General features: G+C 32.4%; 2 long non-coding RNA genes across 3 annotated transcripts; both read left to right on the plus strand.

The window, feature by feature from the left end:
* Positions 1–1,556: 1,556 nt before the first annotated feature.
* On the plus strand, positions 1,557–4,788 carry LOC126927003 (uncharacterized). 2 transcript variants are annotated; one of them, XR_007715069.1, is made up of 3 exons: positions 1,557–1,752; positions 4,101–4,605; positions 4,688–4,788. It is a non-coding gene; the product is annotated as an uncharacterized LOC126927003 (long non-coding RNA). The 2 variants fall into 2 exon arrangements; XR_007715070.1 differs by lacking the exon at positions 1,557–1,752 and adding an exon at positions 3,871–3,969.
* Positions 2,009–3,122, plus strand: LOC126927010 (uncharacterized). Its single transcript, XR_007715077.1, has 3 exons — positions 2,009–2,141; positions 2,230–2,605; positions 2,682–3,122. It is a non-coding gene; the product is annotated as an uncharacterized LOC126927010 (long non-coding RNA).
* Positions 4,789–10,150: the final 5,362 nt, after the last annotated feature.

A 10,150-nucleotide genomic window follows, 5' to 3' on the forward strand; every position in this document is an offset into this window, starting at 1 on the left:
ATCGAGATTTAATTGAAATAAAAGTAGGATCGTTAAATTAAAAAACGTGAATAATTCTCAATTTTTGTCGCATATGAAGTATAGACACAAGTCTTTCAAATAATAAAATATTTAACCAACGTTAAATATTTAACTATAACGTGAAAGTAATATAAATGTAAATGAATATCGAACATTCTGAATTATAACACCAATTAATCGCATGCTAATTAATATTTACGAATCATAAGCGAAACACGATGGAAAATCGAAATTCGATATATATATTTCGAACCGTAAAAATAAGATCAGTAGAATGAACATGAGTTGGTGTACACTAGTTTTTTATTAAATGAAAAATAATTGATACGAATAGTAATAATAATAGAATATTTCTTAATTAACTTTTTCATTAATAGATATTATGTTTACATATATACAAATAAATATAATTTTCTACAAATAATATATATGTTATCAATTTAGGATATGAGTATAAAATTTCTCACCATGTCACAAATTTTCCCGAACGTTATTTTTCGCATTTGAACTTGCAGTTGGATACTACGACTATATTTCTTGTATTTGTTTACAAGTTTAATAAAACTATTTTACGCTATGGCTTCGCTTGTTACTTACGGCTTCTTCAAACCAAGCGATTAAGAGATGGAATAAAGCTGAAATTACGTGATATAATATGCGCGTATACTTCGTGTGCCTGACATTACGAGCATCACACTACTTACAAAGGAGATTTTACCTTGTATAAATCATACTTTTACTTTAGCAGCATGATAAATTTTATCCGATTACTTGAAAGCTGTTTGTATTCCGAGTTATTAAGCATCGTTATAACAACGAATGGTGTTGATAATTCTCTAATTTATTTAAATTTCCAAATTAACATAAAGTGTTACGTAATTATTTTATAAATGTCTTAAAACGTTATGAATATTAGTTTATATGAAATCTTCCCTTAGAGTACGTGGGCGGATGAATATTAAACTTTGATGGAACGCATCTAACGATGAAATATTACATATCTATGAAATTCATCTAAATGATTAAATATCAGATATCTATGGTATTCATCAAACGATTAAATATCAAATAATATAAAAAAAATATAAAATAACAGTTAGCAACATTTCGATATTATGGATTAATTGAATTAACTTTTAAATCGAAACACAAACGTGTTAACTACAACCTGTGGATTAAAGCGATTACAACTTTTTCCTTTTTTTTACTTTTTTTTTTTTTTTTTTTTTGATAGGAAAACTTCAACCAATACTTTTGTGTAAGCCTGTGAGGTAAGCCTCGACTTCTAAACTAACTTCGTAAGCTATAGAACTAAAAGAGCATAATCGTAATGTGATACGAATAGTCGGAAGAAATTTAACATTTATTTAAAAACTATATATATTTATTTAAAAACCGCTATATTACAAAGTCTTTAACTATATTTTTATGAATCTGTATAATTTTTTAGAATTTTAAAAGGATACATATATATATGCAAGCTCCCTAGATTTCATGTAGGATAGGGATTCTTTTTGTTTCGCGGGTAGCACGACAGGCTGTGTTTCACGGACAGACCGATCTTCCCTTGTTTTACGGACGACCATTTTAAGAAGCACGTTTTTCCCGAACGGACGGACAGAGAGTTACATTAGAGACAAACAAGGTTACGGAATAGTTATTTAAGATTTTAAAGACTGAAGAAGAAAGATCGGTAGCTCAGGACGTTGAAAATCGATTCTCGATTTTCAGGTAAACATTGTACTAAAGACTTGTTATTTCCCGTTTATATAATTATTGTTATTTATTGTTATAAACGCATATTAATTGTCGTTTATTTTTGTATTTTATTATTTACTTCATCATAAAAACTCGATTTTCAGACTACAGAATCGATCCTGAATTATCACCAAATTACCATCTTACAAATCGATTTTCACTACGCCATGCCGTTAAAAGTGAAGCTACGTATCGCCGTGAACGAGAACGCAATGGGGAGAAAATAGAATCCATAAGAATTCATAAGAAAACCAGAAGATGAAGTATGTGATGTCTTTCCTCCAGAATATCAAGCAAGAGATCATCATCCGCGGTTATTCAGTTTATCGATAGTGAAGAAAGCCGCAAACAACTTAACCAAGGTAAGCCATTACAGAAACATTGCACTCACGATGGATGACGCAACGGCGGCGTCATACATCGGTACAAGTTTAAACTTCGTGTTTCGAGATATTTACTTAGAAGAATCGGAGATCATCCCCACAAGGAAAATAAAGACCGAAATCGAAAAGCCCAATCTTCAAACAGAAACATTATTAGAGATCTTCCAGAAACAAAACATGCATGAGAGAGAAGGCACAGACTTTGTCATAAAACAATTTGATGGAACGCAAAAAGCCACAGATTGGAGTATGAAATATTCATATTTCACATACGCATCCCTTCCATACTCTAATATGAGTATGAAACCGAATACCAAAAATACAAAATCCAAACTGATGAAAAAAGGATCAAGAATTTGAAGAAATATTTGGGAAAAACAGCATCAGAATGGTACCAGACAAATCTGCTGAAGGATGAAGAATACAACTGGGAAAATTGGAAGGTGGCAGTTCAAAAAGCCTCTGGCAATAAAGGTTGGTCTGCAGTACGATACGCTTATAACTTTAAATACATTTCAGGTTCATTCACTGAATATGCCATAAAAAAGGAATGATTAATATTGGAAGTAAGGAGGAAGACTTCTGAAGAGACAGGGATAAATCTAATTGTTATTGGATTACCCATACACATTCAAGATAAAATCGATAAAGAAACAGTACAATCAACAAATGGCTTAATCGGATTCTTGGGGCAATATCAGACGAAGGGAAGAAAAACACAAGGGAGTAACGCAAGATTGGACAGAAAGCCAGAGCCACCGCCCAAGAAACAACCTTGTGTGATTTATGAAGCACTGAATTTCCCAGGTCGATTTCACCCAATAACAACTCACCAAAGAAATACATGCACATACTCATCGATCATTTTTCAAGGGCTGTTTTTATGTCCACATCGAAAACACAACACACAGAAGATATCATAAAACTTATAGACTCGACAGGAGAAACTGATTGCATAAAAATTATCCTTGCAGACCGATACCCAGTAATGACATCCAAAGAAATTCAAGAGTATACGAGGAAAAGGAACATTAAATTAATTTTCACCTCGACAGACTGCCCATCCTCCAATGGACTGAACAAAAGGGTAAATCAAACATTAGTAAACAGGATCAGATGTAATTCAGACGAAAATAAGAGAAACTGGACAAAAATCACAGAAGAAAGCGTAGAAGAAAACAATAACACCAGACACAGTGTAACGGGGTTTGCCCCAAATCATTTACTGAATGGAAAAATGATTGAAATCGTCCCTAAGGAAATAATGGTGAATAAGATAAACCTAAAAAGAGACAGAGAAGAAGCATTCAAAAACTCAACAAGAAATTTCGAAATCAACAAACAAAAATACGATAAAAAAAGAAGAGAACACGAATTTAAAATCGGTGATATGGTCTTCACCCATAACGGAAAAAAAATGAATAGAAATAAGCTGGAAGAAATTAGGAAAGGACCTTTCATAATTCTAAGAAGGATTTCAAACTCCATATATGAAGTGGATAACGGTAATCGGGGATCTGAAGGGAATCTGTTCCACTCCCCATTCGAGGGGCGGTGTAAACTCCCTAGAGTTCATGTAGGATAGGGATTCTTTTTGTTTTACGGGTAGCACGACAGGCTGTGTTTCACGGACAGACCTTCTTTTGTTTTATGGACGATCATTTTAAGAAGCACGTTTTTCCCGAACGGACGGACAGAGAGTTACATTAGAGACAAACAAGGTTACGGAATAGTTATTTAAAACTTTAAAGACTGAAGAAGAAAGATCGGTAGCTCAGGACGTTGAAAATCGATTCTCGATTTTCAGGTAAACATTGTACTAAAGACTTCTTATTTCCCGTTTATATAATTATTGTTATTTATTGTTATAGACGCATATTAATTGTTGTTTATTTTTGTATTTTATTATTTACTCCATAATAAAAACTCGATTTTTAGACTACAGAATAGATCCCTGAATTATCCCCGGATTACTATCTTACATATATGTACATATTTGTATATTTATATATATATATATAAATACATATATATATATATAGAGAGAGAGAGAGAGAATGTTACAAGGAAGTAATCTAAAACTCCGTAAATTTGTAGTACATGTTTAATGAGAGAAGTATTAAATATCTGATAAGCGTAGATCCAAAAATTAATCCTATTTATTTGATATACCGTACTTTTTATTTAACATTTAAATCGAACGTTTAAATCGAACCCTCGATAGAATAGGTAGAATAAACGTGTCCAATAAAATAATCTCCTCCATCATCTGATTTGAATTCAACGAATTTTTTTTTATGAATACACATAGAGAGAAATCTACCTATTGTGGACACACGTACAAATCAATAAATAATGCATGTCGTGCAATATCGGCTACAGAAGGAATAAATAGAGAATTATGTATTATCCACAGATGGCAGTTATACAGTGACTACGAAAGGTATTTAAATAATATGAATATAAATACATGATACAGGTATTAAACTTGGTATTATTTAGTGGTACTTTCATACGATTATAAGGATTTGATTTGAAATATAAAAGCTGATAGGAAAACGGTTCATTGGAAAATATGGACACGCGCAAATATTTTCTCGTGCCCGCAGTATATTAAAACAGAAAGTCAAATATTTGTTATGAATGGCGAAGGATATTTTTCTCTTCTTCTTGACCCAGCAATTGGATTTCATCAATATTATATAACGTTGATTAAAATTTCCTTTTCTCTCGAGTGAGTACTATAAGATCACAAAATAACATAGATCTTTTCTTTGCAACTTGCTGAATATAAAACTGCGTCCTTTTACAGGCAACCATGTATATTCCAAGCGTGATGAAGGGATTAGATCATCGTATCGTAAATTATGCTTACTTCCAACCCCAAAGGCAGACTTTCTATGTGCTTGTCTCTTTGCTTCGAGGGCCAGCGAACTCTTCACTCTATATGACAGAAACAGCCTAGAATCCAGGGGGAAATTTGAAAGTCAATCAAGGAAGGAACTGCAAGATGGACAGAGCAAGGTCTCGTAGAAATGTATGTGAGATTCGTTTCTCGCAAATTACGAGATACGGAAACGTTTAAAGTCATCTACAGGCGGAAATCTGTTCAAGACAGTCGCGGTAATGTTTCGACGTTATATTTTATACGTTAAGCCAGCTATTATTTAAATATGTTCTTTGAAATTAAGTAAAATCAAAGTAGCTGAAAAAGTACAGCTGATAAAATTACGTTCAAAACGTGAATGAACAATAATTTTTACTTTCGTTACGCTGTTGTTATCGATTATCCATTATTTCTTATGGCAAGAAATGGGAACGTGCTTAATTTACGATAAAAACGAGAAACAATACGTAAAATATTTTTCACGATAAATTATTTTCATATTGTTTGAAATAATTTTACGCTTCCGCGATATAAGTGGCGAATGTAATTGAACAAGAATCATTTTTGATAAATGTAACAGATATATACCGTATATATATGCAAAATATATTATAACGTGTTAATTCATAAAGTTACTTAAAATTATTGGAAATCTATGTACGTAGGTATGTTTAAATATTTCATTCATGTTTTTATTCCATTGAATTGCAAGTTATATAAAATCATTTCATTAATAGTATAGTTAAATAATATAAGAATTGCGAATTAAGAATATTGTTTATTAGTGATATAAATAATTAAATTAGTAATAATGTATACTTAACACGTTCTTGTATTTTGCTATTAAGGTAGAATTAAATGGTTAAAGAATTAAAATTATTTCGCTCTTCTTTCAAAATTATTTCAATCTCGATCTCATGTTTTAGAAGGGAAAACTATAATTTTTGTTCTTAAAACATATCATCCCCTAATAGTCTGCGTTCGAATCATGATTATTCTAAAAACCACTATGATTGTGTTATTGAAATAACGTCATCAACTAGTTTCTTAAACTACGTAGATGCTACTGAAACAAACTACGTACATGCATAGTAAGTTTATATGAATATTAAACACAAGAAACTTCGTTTGACTTGATTTGGCTGAAATCAGCTTGTCGAAGTGCATCATAGAAATAAGTCACGTCGATCAAAGTTGTAGCGCAATATCTATTAGACCGTCATTAAAGTCATCGTTGGTACATTAATAGATGGTATCACACAGTTAAACGACATGTCATAATATTCTTTCATCTAAACCATAGTAGCAACAGACTGTTTCCTACAGACTAGAGGTATTTCATGGGACGATCATATAAATTCTTAAATACAATAATGTATAATACACATACGTACATACATGAACCAAGTCTGTAAGCATAATCTATAGACTATAATAAATACGTGAAACATTTTGAATTCTGTATTAGATTTGAAGAAATCTCGAATAAATCAAAAGATATTAAATACTACAAAACTGTGAGCATTATTAAGGATTAGGATGTGATTTTTTGAAAGATATAAATATAATTTATGAATAGTTTCAAAGATGAAGGTGAAAGAAATCTGTAACAAGAATTAGTCCCTTAAGGAAACGTTAATTACTTTGTTACTGTAGAAACACTTGTGGATTCTTCGATATAAAACTAACAATTATCTTTTATCTAAAGGATATGTTATAATACAAAGATCCTTAAAATTATTCGATGGAATATCCAATTGATATTAATGCTGATTACCTACTTTTTAACCTATCATTTACAAAGAACAGTTTATTTATCGAAGCTATAAACTCTTTTGCCCGCTTCAGAGCTTCCATCGACGATTTATGACGTACATGGTGCAATAATGCCTAATGCGATTCTCTTTAATATCCCATATTGCATACATTCTCGTACCGATTACACAAATTGTTTGAATTCAAGAAACATGCGATCACTATACCGGTATAAATTTGTTATTTACTTGATCTGAAATATCCTTTCAAGTTTGAAGTGAAATTGAAATTCTTTCAAATAATCTTTGACTTAAAGATGTTATTTATAGCTTCGCGTTTATCGATATTGATTCCCTAAATTTAACTGATTTTACATGTATATTTATTTTACGATTTAAGCATTACATGTTAGTTTAAGTATCATTTACATACCAGCTACTTGAAATCCATTTAATTTCATGTAACTTAACTAATTACAGAACAAGGTTTAACTTTTACGTTAACTAAGCTCAAAATGTCCATGAAGCATGATTTGTTTCTGGAAAGTCATTTAACTATTTTAACTAACGAAATGTATAACGAAAACTATCGATTTTCAGAACTTTATAATATAATGGAATCGTTTTACATATTTGCGGACAAACAACACAACAGTTTTCGTCTATGAATACGAAACAAAAAATTTAAATAAAAATTATATTAATCCTTTCGGTACGAGTTGTTTTTTAACATCGATAGTACGTATAAAGCAGTAAAGCATGTGCGTGACCTGAATACATTTCCGGTCTTTTTATAACGATTGTGAACAAATAATGTAAAACTATAACTTCAAAACTATAACGTATGTTTCCAGATAAAGAAAATAATCACAGACTTCGCTGGATGCATAAGCATTCATAGACAACATCAATGGAATTTTTTCTGATGAATATGTCCTTCTCCTGTAGGAAAGTATGAGATGACTCGTTTGTTTGTAAGAAATGTTCAAGAGCAGTTATGAAATCATTTACGGATTTCACTACGTTTTACATATTCGAAACTTTCCATCTTTGCATTTCTTTTCTGTCTCCCCTTTCTCGTGAATACTTAAATACATGATTTTTTCAAAACTTCACAAAAATAATCGTAAGAATCTATTCTATTTTTTCTCGTATATTTCCTTGTTTGGAAAAAGGAATAATTTATGACTTGTAATTTGTAAAATTACGCTAATAATATCAGTTTACTTGTACAAGATGGCCACCATACACATATTTGTCACATTAGAAAATATAGACCTAACCAAACAGGAATATTACACATTACAAGTTAACGTACATATATATGTAGTATCTATTTACAAGTATCGCAGATTACCTCTTGAAAAGTAAGAAAACATAAAGACTAAAGTAAAGTTGTAAATCTAAACTACAGTTCAAGTTATACAAGGCATGCAAAGCTTCTCTTGAAACGTTAGGTGCGTACTTCGATATACAATATAAAGAAACATAGCCCGCGAGAAAAGCTATATAGTACATACCATACAGATCCCTCGCCATAACTTTGTCAATATGCGCAACGAAATCGGTAATTTTCGCGCCACCACTCAAACGCCGTTTCCCTCGCTTTGGATAATTGAATTAAATCCAGATCGTCCATGTTTACAGCGAAGCAACATGTAATACCGCCAAAAGTGCTTTCCACCCCCTCACATAACTGACATCGGCCGTCCGTGGATCCAACGGAAGGATTTTGAACGTTGGGGAATGCGTAACGCTGATTGGCTATTGAGCTCGGGGGTCGATCGTATAAAGGGACGCCGGGTCGCAACGAGCCTCACAGTACCGCTTCGACTGTGAACGCGATAGGAATTGGACCGTTTATTTTACAAAGCTCATTTATCTTTTGCAACAATTACATTCGAATGTCTTTTCAAGCGCTAACGACATAATCGACGTTTGGTAAGCGATTAGTAACTGCGAATTCGTAGAATTCGTGGATAATTCTCGAGCTGTTTCGTGCGTACGCGATATTAAGTGGCACGCAAACAGGTGCACCTATTCGCGTAGCGCAAGAAATGTATCACGGAGGTCGTTGCAGGTAATATCCATCGACAGACGGGACAATTCGGGTGCACGATCTATGCCTATGACTGTGCAGTAGGGCATACTCTTCTCGACCACTTGTCTGGCGCCAACCACCACTATTGTCTCGCGAAGGCCAAGCTGTAAATCTTCGTTGCTTATACCGTTTTCTTGGTGAGTGTTAATTTTTTACTTATTCGATGGTATAATAATACCGTTATTACGAGGTAAAAGTTTTGTTAATTTTCATCAAATTCCGTTCGTTTTTCATTACCAATTTTCAATAAATTATCGTTGCTTGTCTGTCGGATTCGTATTATTATAGTATTTTAACTGTCTATGTTTTTAACGTTCCATGGCTAGAAATCCACGAACAGTACACAAATTACCAATTGCTGTTCTTTTATCTACGCGACGTTTAATTTCCGTTAAAAATAAATTACGTTTAAAAAGCTAGTTTAAAAAATGACTCGGTTAACCGGTTAATATCGGATTCTTGCTATAGTTGTTACATGACTTTTTACTATTTTTTGTCTATTGCCAAATAACCTTTCTCATGGTAGGCGGATCGTACACGATTATAACGTGGAGAAAACGTGAAGGGTAATCGTTTTACTAACTCGTTGCCTTAATTGGTTTACCTTAACTATGTTGGCTGTGTCAACCGATGATACGGGTTACGCTTATTTCATTGTTCACGCAACACGGTATAACGGTACATATCTGGAATCTGCATAGATGATTAGGGATGAATGTTATGGAAATTTCCAATCTAAACAACCCAGTCTTCAATGAGTATCGATCGATCGCATTTTAATGTCGTTAATTACGAGCAATTATATTAATGAAACTATCGTAAATCTTGTACAAATAAAAACAAAAAAGGATCAAGAAATTAATATTATTGTTACCATCGTTGCGCGCAAATATTACGTACAGTGGGTATTTTATCGTAAGAAGGAACATATTACTTTGTCCCAAAAGTTTCTTTCCTTTTATAAGGAAATTATTTAATTGTTAGTACATACGCATCTTCTAACGAATGGGAACAACTTCGAGTCACCGTAATCATCATATCGAATGGAGAAAAAAAAAGATCGAAAAATATATATATTGGAAACTTTGAATCTAAAATCTGATATTTATACGAACGTTGTAGCACGAAATTTAATTTCTCTTCTTTTTCCGGCTTCCGTAAAACGACTGCGTCTAAAGGACTTTCGAAACTTAATTATCCCGGTTGAATCTTTAAAGTAATATACATGGACTAACTTTTCATTGAA

This window comes from Bombus affinis, unplaced genomic scaffold (assembly GCF_024516045.1).
Source record: "Bombus affinis isolate iyBomAffi1 unplaced genomic scaffold, iyBomAffi1.2 ctg00000068.1, whole genome shotgun sequence".
Taxonomy (NCBI): Eukaryota; Metazoa; Arthropoda; class Insecta; order Hymenoptera; family Apidae; genus Bombus; species Bombus affinis.